Source organism: Lepeophtheirus salmonis, chromosome 5, assembly GCF_016086655.4.
Source record: "Lepeophtheirus salmonis chromosome 5, UVic_Lsal_1.4, whole genome shotgun sequence".
NCBI lineage: Eukaryota > Metazoa > Arthropoda > Copepoda > Siphonostomatoida > Caligidae > Lepeophtheirus > Lepeophtheirus salmonis.
This window is the reverse complement of record NC_052135.2, coordinates 57,324,216-57,337,537: the sequence shown is the minus strand read 5'-3', so window position 1 is coordinate 57,337,537 and position 13,322 is coordinate 57,324,216. Positions and strand designations below refer to the sequence as shown.

The following is a 13,322-nucleotide window of genomic DNA, read 5'->3' as shown; positions in this document are numbered from 1 at the left end:
CTGTTATTTCCTTTCATTAGATTAGTTGTGAGTAGCTACAAGGAGAATGAAATATACACCAATCCTGCTCTATATCTACATAGTAAAGACATAGACAGAAATTACTCCGATGTCGATCCTCGATTTTACTCCGAGTCCAACAAGGATAGGTACTTAAAACATTACTACACTGGTATTATACTTTATGATTACATATTCTCTTCATGGATTAAAAAGAATACTCATAAGTAACAACTTTGAGGGGAAATAAAACACTAATCAGATTAGCAACTATAATTTTTTTTTGCACACGTTAAGATAATATTTTATACAATACACTAATTATAATCAATTTTGAATATAATTTCTACCTTTTTTAATTATTTTTTTTTGTATTTCAATTTTTCGAATAATTATTTTTTTTTTGGGTGGGGGGCTGTCAAAGGAAATGCAAACAAGCTTTTACATATTGAAAAGTCTGTAAGTATTGGATAATTATTGATATATATTTTATAGTAAATGATTAAAAATGCATTTCTTAAAAAGATATTTAACTCGTGAATACAACTATTATACTAATGAGTTAAGTTTCTTTTTTAAGTTTTTAAAATGTATTTTCGACATTTAATGACTCACTTGGGACTTTAGTTAATAAAATGGTTTCTCATTATGTTTTGCATATATATATAATTATTACAACTATGTATTGTATATTTTTTTTTAGAGATACCTGTTACAGGGATATATGCATATTGAATCGGCACAAGTATTTGCAAGTGGGGCTTGGGGATGATTATATAATGGTGACGCAACTTTACAAATTTATGATAGAAATATTACTCTAAGTCTAAAAAGTAGGAGCCTATAACTCCTATAGTTTGGGCAATAAAGTATATTACATGACACTATGATTAGTAATGAAAATCCCATATATTTTGGGCATGTTAAAAAAATAAACTGAATATAAAGAGTTTAACCCTAACAATTTGACGCATGTTTTGGAGAAGAGCGGCTTAGTTGTCATTGCGTTTCATTAGATCTGCTATAATCAGCTGTGACAAAAGGACAACAGCTTAGGAAAAGAAAATTCATTCTTCAGATTACCAATTCCAAAAACAAAACAAAAACGGGCGAGTCCAAAAATACACAAGATTTTCATCACTAACTATAATTATAATTATTTAGTCATAAGAATACCATGGACGGCTTTAGCGTGAGCGATGACCTTTTCTTCCTTGAAAATTTGATTTTTGTAAATTATTCTTTAATTGCTAGGATGGAGTTACACTGATTAAGTATATGTAAAAAAAATTGAAAATTTTAGTATTTCAATTACTCCAACTTACTTAGGTTTTTTTTAAAGGTTCATATACATTAAGTATATTTTCTTCTCAAGGAGGGACCCAGAATCATCTTTACTTCAAGACTTGAATGCCTCGCGTAACTTCTTGGAAGATGATTTGTGATGTTTTCTTTAGTTAAATTGAATATATAGAAGTGAAGTGAAGTTATATGTAGCAAATAATTGTATGAGGTAAAAATAAACCATTTGGAATATAAGATATTTAAAAAGATGAACAATAAATGAAATGGATCAAAATCTATCTACTGCTAATACATTCATAAGTTTATGAATATAAGTTATGCACTCGTAACCGAGGAAAAACAATACAAAGAATCCCTCACTATGAAGTTAGCCTTTACTCTGATGATAATGACTATTTACAAGACTAAGTAATGAACTAGTACCCCTATTGGCTATGCTCTATCCAACATAATATTTTTGAATTTAGAAATGTTTGGGAATTGTGAAGATGTAGACTATAGGGCACGTTGGAAATTTGTGAAGTAAACTTATAAATGAAATAACTTTCCAGTTTCATAAATTAATAGTACTTAATACCTATTATGAATAAACATTTAGAAAAACGCTTTACGAACACTCAATGTAAGCTTTAGATTATAAATAAACTTTATTTACATAAATTATTGTTATATATTTTTTTGTCGGAGTCGGAGTCGTTACCAATTTTCTGGCTCCTCACTCTGACTTCGACATCCCCAAAAAAGGCACCTACTCCGAATCTACGACTTCGACTCTACAACAATATTAAACACATATTTTTTTCTTTTAAAATCGTTCCCAATACTTTTAAAGACTGTTCAATATTCCTTGATGTTTACACTTATCCATTTTGAAAGTTTAAAAAATAAAGTATAGGGTCGTTCTAGAGGAAATTGATATTTTATATGGAAGTTTCCGTTTTTTTATTTGCTAAAAAAATAAAGTTTGAGCTACAATTAGTGATTAAAAATTCAAATGTAGATAATGTTTATAATCATAGAAGTGTGTTACTGCATTAATACTAATAGATCTTAATCTTTCAATTTAAAATATTTATAAATGCAAGCTTCAGTAAACTTTTAAAATGAATATGTTTTATAGAATTATACATAATCTGTCATTAATATATCTATATTATTACTCAAAAAGGGACCCTTACTATTAAAAAAAAAATAATTTTATTTAAATTAATCTAATTTTCTAGACGGTGTCGTGTGTATGAGTACAGCGTATAGTGCGCATCTTTCTGAAGAATCCCTTTATATAATAACATTATTTTAGAATTAATTAAAAAATAAATATAAAATTTAAACTCATTTGTTTAAAAATATTAATATTTTTAACATTATTTTTTAAACTTTTTCTTATTTTTTCTATCCATTCTTGTGAATGGACCAATTGATTTCAAGTTTCTTTTTTCCCACAGTTCCTTTTAAAAATGTTATTTAAATTATATATTATATCAATTGATGATTTTATTTTTTTAAATTTAAAAGTATAAATTCTAAAAGGAAAGAGGTTATCCTAATGCATATTTAAATATAATAATAAATTTAACAAATTTTTTTTAAAAATATGAAGCATTATAACTATTAAAGAAACGAAAAAAAAGCTATAAATATAGACACCAAACAATATTAAAAAGCTATCAAAAGTTTTAGGAACGATTTATCCAAAAGCAAACAAACATGTTTTTATAAGTGTATATGTAGATATACTTGTAACATTGAATTTTTATTTGATATATCTCAAAAGAATTATACTTATCACATACAACTGTTTATATGGAACTGAACTCTGTGTTTGCTTTTGAATTCAACTTATATATATATATATATATATGTTTGAAAATAAGTCATTTAAATGACTGAAGGAAAAAAAATAATGCCCTTGTTTCATCATCGTTCATAGTTTCCTAACAAAGTTTTACAATGAAGACACAAGATAAATAAATTATATTTGAAGGTAAAACTAATTAACCTCTATTATTCATATTTATGAATTTTATTTCAAATGGCTGTGCCCTATTAACTTGTGTGCATTATTGGATAGATTAAAAAATAGAAGTAGTATATAGCGTTCTTGGCATTTTTGACTTTTATAATGGACCTTGTTATATATCCTAAAATCTAAAAGACGACTCTTCAACATCTTTAACAGTGTTGTTGATGTCAATATTGGCCGGCGCTTCATTCACTTTATATGTAAATTAATACGTTTTTTAAAATACAATACTAGAGATCAGACATTAGACGATGGCCAAATGAAGTATAACAATAAAAAATTTAAGCGAAGACTTTATTAATAACAACAGATAGATAAACTCCAAAAATAAAAATATACACTTGTATATATACTTGAAGATATTAGTCGTTGAAAAAATAACTAGCACATGCTATTATGATATTATACTAATAGATTCATTCTGGGTAACTCTGTATAGGTAAAATAAATATGATTAAGTAATAATCATATTTATAATAATTTAATTAATAAGTTTCGTTGTAATGAATACTACAAGAATAATACATGATGCCTAATTTCTTGGAATTGATCTTTTCTATTTATTAATCAATATTTTTCCAAGAAAACTTATCCATAAAAACCATCCTTATAAACAAAATATTAATATATTATTGTTTGTTTGTTTCTTAGTAAATAGTATGAGCATATTAAAAAAATACTAGGTAAAAATTTTACGACAATAAAATTAATATTCAATTAATCCAAACAAAATTATGGTTTATGAACAGTTAATGGATGATGAGGATAAAAGAATGAATAAAATAGGTATACAATTAGAATTAAGTTATATATCCTACAATCCTACATAGTATTAAAATAATTAATGTGGGTGTCTGATGTTTGTCCCACTTAGAAAAACAATGGTAATAATGCCTTTATTTCAAAATCGGAGATATAAAGGGAAATTTTATAATAGAAATTGACCTATTATTTATTTATTGTAGATCGTTTTAGTTTAGAATTTTAACATAAACAAAACTAAATTGATATAAAAAAAATTAATTCTTCATGGGCTATCTTTAAAATGTTCGTGCTAAAATACACTCGCTCGTTTTTAGCATTCAAGTCCTGTAGTAAAATATGTCTTTGGGAGACTGCGGACATTAAGTTAAAAAGAATAATTTCTCCCGAGTTCCTTGTCCATTGAGCTGCGTCGTTCCATGTTTCTATGGTCGTCTTTATGCAATCAACATCATGGACGTAAGAATCACTAATACTATTAATATTACAAATTTTGTCGTCCTGAGTGTTCAACTAACTCTTGGTTTGGACTTTGATGAAAATTTGTTCAAGGTTTTGATCGCAGTTGGAGTGTTTTACTGTAAAAAAGCGGGCAAATACCTGAAAGGACGCTACCCCATTTGAAACATGAACTCCAAAACGTAGCTGAACTTACAAGTAAAGAATTCCCAAAGATAACCCAGCTAATTACATAAGCATTTTTTTTAATGCCATGTAAAGAAAACGGCACCTTTACTGCTTCTTATCAAATTCCCTTAACTCCAGCACCTATCATCATACGCTCGGGAACTTTGTAAAAGCAGTTGAATACTCTTTCAATAACTCCAAATTAATCAGGTAATATTTAAACATCCTTAATGAATAAACATAATCAGTCGTTAAAGCTAAGGAGAGTGTACATGAAGTATGAGTATATTTATGAAGAATTATTATTAATAATCTTTTGGTTTGGTTGGTTGGGGTACAAATTTGGCCTCATTAGAGGCCTGTTAAAATTGGTTGGCCGAGTTTTTTGCCAAAAGGCACATGGAGCTTTATGAGAAGGGGATTATGAAGTTGGATTCCCGTTGTTAACAAGTTCATGGAACAGAAGGGTAAAAATACGAAAGTACTTTTTACCCCACCTATTAATATTATCATTCAGGAAGCTATATTATTTAGCCGTAAGACAGTGCCACTCTCAATCGTTTTGTAAATAACCAAAAATAAGTAAAGAACACTCATGCCTCAATAGTTTCTTTGTGAGTAGGGGTGTCTGCAGGGGGTGGGTTAGAGGGGAAAATTTATTTTCTTAAAAAAAAAATCATTCGGGCAAATTATGCTACATACGAAAAAATTTAATAATAAAATTTTTATTTTTTCCATTTTTTTTTGTTAACAGCTGTGCAGTTTTGACATTTTTTTGAAAAAAATTAATTTTTTCTTAATAATATGCATTTTTAAAATTTTTCTATCAAAAACTTTTAATGTTTGTATTTTTTTTCGAAAAAATTATACAAACCAAAAAAAAAAAGGAAAAAAGAAGTAAAATAATTATATAAATACCCCTGGGGAAGATGATTAACTTGATTCAATCTATCGTAAAAATGTTTAACAGAAATTACCAAATTTGATTTGAACAATTTCTTTTCATCTTTTATTCTCATTGACAAAACATGAACCATTTGGTAATAATAGATTTAAAATACCAGTCAAGTTTCACCAGGAATCAAATTTAAAACCATAATTGGTAATAATGTAAAAATATTTAAAAAAAAAAGCCATAAAATATGTATATAAAAAGTTTCAACTAAATTGGGATTTTTTTACATTTCCTTGAGCGGAAATAATGTAAAAATTATATACTTTTTAGAGTTTAGAAAAATGAATATTCAAATTGTTTTATAAAAAATAGACAATAAAGCTTTATTTTAATCTTTATTGCCTAAATAATGCATTTTTTTCCTTTTTTTAAATTGACCTAGATGTGTGGCAACCTAAAGATGACATTGTATAGCAATGACATTTATTTTTACCACTTTTCTACACTAGTCATAAACAAAGTGGGAAAAAAGTTGATAAACAAATCTTTCTAAATGCTAACTATAATTTAAGGAAACAGAACAGTCTATAAACAGTCTATGAGATAGCCATGGGATTACACATCATATGGCATATATTATAACTCTTAGTTTCTTCCCTGGGGTATTTATCCACCCCAAATACTGAAATAGCATTGTCATATTTTGTTTGTATCATACACTTCCTGTAGGGGTAACTGGGGTAATATGAGATAACCTAATATACACTTTACCATTCATTATAATTACTATAATTTTACATGTGACAGGAAATGACTTCATCTTTGAGCCATATTAATTCAGTCTAACTGTTCAACCCATGTGAAGAAGCATTGATTCTTTTTACCATTTTTTCCAAGGGAATTTTTTTATTTTTAAATTGCACTTTATAGTGGATTAAATTTGTTATACAAACCCAGATTAAACAGTAAATATAGAATGTAATGTAGATAATTATGTGTTAATGAGCATTAGTTTCTTAGATGATAAATTTTTTAGTAACATAATAAAATACATAAATACCTCTTTGGGCTTAAATTAGACGTACTAAATGGGGTAATAACATGGGTCATCAGCCAAATTACCCAACTCTTAATACTAAACAACACTTGTTAAAGTATACAAACACACCATGTCTTTTTAAATTTTAGGTTTAGTATCTATCTTTTGAAAAATGGTAAATTGAAGTTTGATGAAATAATGAGAGAAAAATAATAGAGATGTGACTGATATATGAGTTAAACATCAATTTTTAAGTGACAAATTTATATGCAAACAAATCTTTAGACAAATTTCTACAAACTTTAATTTATCTATGAATCCAATATTTCATTGAAACTTCATTTTTTTGCACCTAAAAAAAAAAAAAAAAAAGGAAATTGCAATTTTCAACGATTGATTATTTTGTCCATAACTTTTTTGATTTGAATAAATTTAGAAAACGTTATTATTCGTATAGTTGTTTTTAGAGACGCCAGTCACTTTTTTTATAACTCAACCCCTATCAAGTCTCCTTGGGCTTCAAAAACAATTTTGGTGTTTTTGGGTATATGATTAAGCCCCCTCATATGACCCCCCCCCCAAATCAACACCCCCATCTTAGCCTGACCAGCCTCAAAAGAGGGCACTCCTGCAAAGTTTCAGCCTCCTAGGTCTAACAGTGTGGGCACCCAAAAAGGACACACTTACAAATTTTATTATAATACATATACAGATTATACTTTTATTTTAAATTTATTGATAGAATGCATGAGGAGAACTTTTGTAAAAAGTTTGTGCCAATTGTTTTCCAAATTCATTTTTCCATGTTTAATTTTTGTAAAGAAAAAACAAATTCAAGTAATTCAATTTGAGATTGTTGTTTAGAATTTTTCATTCTACGATTAATTGGATCAGGATACATTATATACTACATATTATTTACTTATCTTAGTTAAAATTGTTGCAAAGAAAACCAAAAAGTTTGTAAAAAGAAAATAGAACTTCAAGATGAAGTAAATTACATGAATAAGTAAATGGAAAAAATGTTTTTAGTATTATATACATTTTTGGTTGAGGAAAAAGTAATTGCCTATTTCCTGCCCTACTTTTTTAAACTAAGTATATCTTGTTTATTTTGGTCTCTTCAGATCACATGATAAGGTGTTGTAATTGTGTTAGAGTATACTACAAACGCTTTTCGTACAGTATTGCACTTTTCCGGTTCAGTCGTGTATGTAGGTCTCAAAGGAAGACATTCGCCATATTTTACATTTTTACTACGTCAAAGGCAAAAACGCGTCGAAAGCAAACAAGAAAATATGCAATGTAAATGGGGCCAATACTCTTCGGTTCGTGTTCCACAATATTGGTTCGAGCGATTCTTTTTTTTTAAAACTAAATTATTTCCTCTATTGTGAGCAACTTGACGAAGATTTTTGTACACAAAAACTTGGAGACTTCAAATATCAATTTTGCAAATTGCTAGAAATCGGCCTTTGGTCTGGCAACAAGACTCAGCGTCTTGTCATGTCTGACAAATCACACAAGTGTCTGAGTTGAACACTGCTATGACTTCATAGGGAAGGAAATATGGCCCCCATCAGTCTGTAAATTAATCCGATGAACCATTTTGTCTGAGGCTATGTTGAATCTAGAACAAATTGAACATATAATACCATCAAGAACTCTCTGATATCCTCGATTAAGGAAACAATGACTAACAAGCCAAGTAAACACCTTGTCAACGCCTCCTCCTGTGCCAGATCCAGACCGTGATAGATGCTGGAGACGGGTATACCCAATCTTTTCTGACATCCATATGTACAATTCAAGTCAACTTTCAAGTAAATCTGCAGAAAAATCAGGCTTGGATATTGAACAGAAATTGTTTATAAAGATTACTACTTTTTTTTCTTCATTATGGATATAATTATGATTGTCTTTGAGGGTCCCTAAAATAAAATTAATTTATGTAAAAAAATTATGAACCTGATTTTGTGTGTACATTGATTACTTTCTATGAAATATCTCATATCCCACAAATTGCAAATCACTTGACTATGGAATAGTTATGGATTAGGTAAGAGAGCAATTTTCTACTTACCCATTCATTTCTTATTCTTATTGCTAAATATTTTATAACAATTTGAATATAATTTAAGACAAGGTGGTTAATGTAGTGTAAAGTCAAACATATTGATGGGGATGCTTTTAAATAATAAGTAGCATTTTTTTTTGGTGCCCTGAAGTGATTTATCTCAGATTATGTATTTTCAGTGCTATGCTGTTAGGACCAAGGAGGGCGTAATAAATAACGTTTCAAAATTCTTTATAATGTTCCGATCTCCCTCTAAAGTCTGAGCTAAAGATGATTCTATTTAACGTTTAACGTTAACGTAACCAATCAGTTCCAGAATTCTAGTAAAAAATAATTATTTGCTACAGTTTTCCAATTTATATTACTAATGATTTAAAAAATATGTACTAAGTAGTTTCTTTAGAGAATCATAAGCATAAGGGAAATCAACAAAGGACCCTATTTCCAAAATACACTTAATCGTTGTTTGGCTGATTTAATTCAAGTTTTTACTACTGGTAGTAAAAATAAATCAAAAGGATAATTGATATAATGAATTTTATTAACTTTATTTTTAAATTGATAATGATTTAGCATCAGTGATAGCTCATAAATTAAGGAAGACCTAGTGAAAGTCGAATACATATCCACTACCTGCGATGTCTGGAGCAGTGGATATAAAAATTATTTAAGCCTGACTGCCCATACCCTTGACGCTGAAACATTGAATAGAAAAAGTTATAGTTTGGCCTGCCGAAGAATCCGAGGATCCCACACCTTTCCTATTGTTATCCTTAAAATCCTTAAAGAATGGGGAATTTAATGGAAGACGATTGCTATGGTGACTGATTACGCCTCGAACTTTAAATAAGCATTCCCTCTTTATGGAAAACAATCTTTGGGCGAATAGTCTCCAAAGTTTCCAGCTGAAGAATATGGAAAAGTGGAAGATGAAGACGAGGATGATGCAGACCTTGACGACCATATTATCCTGAATGACACCACAGAACTAGCTTCGGGACTTCCAATGCATTTTAGGTATGTAATTCCTAATACATGTTTAACATATCTTAAATCCTTTTTTTTAAATACCAAAATCTATGTCTAAATAATCTGACAAAACAAATTTTAATTAATATATAAGCAGTTTTTCATATTATAAGATAAAATTTAGACAATCAATTTATTTCCAGATGTGCCGCAAATAGCCTCAATTTGGTAACAACAAATGACTGCAAGAAGGCTCTGAAGCCAAGAAATGGAGAATATGCAACATTATACTATCCTACCTCCGCTAAGCTGACAAAGACATGGAATTACTACAACCAATCCACCAAATTATCCGACACCGTCAGCAAAAACTCTAAGGCTATAATAACCTACAGTAACAAGGTGGAACAGGGTGCATGATTCTCTCCAACGTATTAGGAAAATTAAAGAGAAGGATCCCTCTTTCCAATCCGTCCTAGCTGCTGCCAATGTCAAACCTTTCACGCCCCAGTAGTACAACTTCCTGTATGAATGGGTAATTGTAATGAAGCCTATGGAAGATACCTTAGATCACCTGCAAGGGGATAAACCTATGTTTTTCGAACACCTCCTTCCCACAATTCAGTGTCTTAAAAGTTACATTGTAGAGACCAGGGAGAAAGTTAAAAATCAAAATGTTGGTTGATGCTGCGATGGAGGGACTAAAGAAGCGATTTGATCCCTATTTTGAATCCAGGGAGATACTTCTTGCCTCAGTCTATCTTCCTGAATTCAAAGTAGAGTTCTTGGATGAACATGAGCACAGAGTCCGGCCTCAAAGATATCTAATTGAAAATCTCAGAGCAATGGATAATTCAGAATCTGTGTCCAACCACACAGTGCAGACAGAATCAGCTTCCTGTAGCTTTTATATCAAAAGACGAAGGAGAACTGACATTTTTGAGCAAGAAGTCAACTGATGAATCAAGTTACATTTATTCTATACTGTAGTACAGGAGAATTAAGAAAGTGTTCCTTAAGATGAATGCCATCCTCCCGACAAGTGCCTCAAGTGAGAGGCTCCATAATTTAGTGCTTCGGTCTAACAGACGGAAAATGTCTGATAAATAAATCAAGATTCAGCTACTTTTAAATGTCAATGACTGTTTATAAGTATAGACGTTTATTATATAAACTAATTCTAACCGTGTTAATTTAGATATACAAATGAAATATACCCAAATTTAAAAAATCTGATTTAAATGAAATAAAAAGATTTAAATTCATATAAAAGACTTAACTAAATACATTAGAAGAACATAACTCATACATGTATAAGCCGTTAGATAAGAAAATTTGAAAAAAAAAAGCCGTTTAGTGGAACAGATTTTCTATTTTATTATATTTACTAAAAAAAAACTGGATATGGTAAGTTTTTGCAGTGACATGCCTTAAACAGTTGGCTGATGGACATGGTCGGACTGAAATAATTATAACAATGGTTTGATTAAGGAAAAATTTAATAAAATGAATTTATAAAAGCTCCGAATTTACTGGATTTGTTGCAATGTAGTCGTGAGAACATTCATCTTTATCTTCCCCACACAACTTTCTCCGTCCATGTTTTTTTTTTTTTTTTTTCAATGTTAAAAATGAAAGAATGAACGGAAAAATCAGAATATTTTTTTGATAGAATTGGACGATAATCTGTTGAAGAATACAAATGTATGCAATCTATAATAAATTTTGAGAAAAATCATTGTTATTCTTTTGCCAAAGATGATCCCATTTTTCTCTGTAACAAAATGTATCATGATTATGTAAGATAACATATTCCGAGTGATGATGCTTGCTTTTTTACTGAAACAATTACCAAATTTGTATACTTATTTCAAAATTATATTTATTTAGTCTTACTAATCCATTTTCTGATTGATGGTAGCAACAAATAAAGATGGATTTCTTTCCGAATTTACATATAATTAGTTTTTGGAGGATATCGTGTTTCCACATTTTCAATTAAACCTGCAATATGCATAAAATTTTTGGTTGTGCAGATTTGTCAATCCTATAATAAATGTTAGGAAATTCAGCTTTTGAGGCTTCTTGATAGTTAAAGGTCTAATCTAATCAGTCTTAATTTTTTCAATGCCCATTATCAATTTCTTGAGATTCCATGGGAACTGATATTCTCTGCTTTTATATCTCAGGGCAATAAAACGGACTCACATTTTCACATAAATTAAAATCTTAATGTTAAGAGTGAACCCACTCTTAAAAATAATATAGTATCAGGGAGTTCGAGAGAGATAGAGGGCTTACTTCCTTTTGTTTGCTTACAGATAAAATCCCCTATCATCATTCTATCCGTACAATTTTCACTTCTTTTCACTGTTTATAACTTCAGTTATTCTAGATTTAAGATACATTGTTTATCAAGATATTTAATTAGAAGCACTCATATCATGCGAAATGATAAAGCTGAATTTCTTTCTATGATATTACATTTTGATGTCTCAAAGTGTAATGAAGTTTCGAGCATAAAAATTTTTATTTACTATATTGGTGGATTCTATTTTTTTTAAAAAGGAGCCAAAGATCGTTGCAAGACTATGCTCAGCTACGGAATTAGAATTCTATAACTTAGCTCATCAAATTAATTAACTATTTCAATGAATAAAAATGGAAATCCTCAAGAGATTGTAAGACGAAGTGATTTTATGTGCCTAACAGTTGTCCATATAATATATAGTGTAGTGGTTCCTAAACTTTCGACCCTTAAACTATTTGCTTAGACAATCTAGACCCCTACACCTCTTATTGAGAGATGAAATATAAAATTAGCAATATATGTATTTTTTGGAATAATTTCTATACTTTCAATTATATTTGTGCGGTAAAAAAAGTTAAAATTGAGACTCACAAGCAAATAAAATAGGTTTATAAACGAATCAAAGTCTTAATGTGACGGATGTTATATTCTACCTTTAATTTTGGACACAACCACTTGAATATCCTCATTTACAATGTATATATGTATTGATATAAGTTAATACGGAAAACGTCTTCTAACATAAATAAGTTAAGCCCAATGGTATAATTAAATCTTAAGCTGTTTTAGCCACCAAGAGGTGCTCATTCACTCTGATAAGGGGATTTTCCATGTCAGCCGATAGATGATTAGCTGGGGCGATAAAGGGGTGTATCCAGTTATATATTTTTTTAGAGAGCTATCTTCTGGGAAATACTTTTTAAAATAGTCCAGAAGAGACTTATAAAAAATATGTACATTAATTATTATTTAAGTTTTGATACCTCTAAAAGTAATGTCAATTTAAATTATATTCTTCTTTTTTGAAAATCATCTCACGAATTGTTGTATCATTCAATACGATAAGCCTCGGTATTGATCACCAACTGTGAACTCGACATAAAGGCTGAGCAGGCCTTTATTACATCTTTCTTGTTGAAGTGGGATATGTTCCTCTTCACAAAGAGCTTCAGGGATCTTAAGGAGATATGGGGATGTTCGTTTACCTTCCTTATTACCTCTAACCACAAATAGAAATCACACGGGCTAAGGTTAGGGCTGTTGTAAAACCATTCGTCAGCTTTGATAAAGAAACTGACTGTGGAGGTAATACAT

At 29.5% G+C, this 13,322-nt stretch overlaps 1 long non-coding RNA gene across 1 annotated transcript; it reads left to right on the top strand.

Moving 5' to 3' along the window:
- Positions 1–1,203: 1,203 nt before the first annotated feature.
- On the top strand, positions 1,204–1,583 carry LOC139905505 (uncharacterized). Its single transcript, XR_011780318.1, has 2 exons — positions 1,204–1,280; positions 1,343–1,583. It is a non-coding gene; the product is annotated as an uncharacterized lncRNA (long non-coding RNA).
- The last annotated feature ends 11,739 nt before the right edge of the window (positions 1,584–13,322 follow it).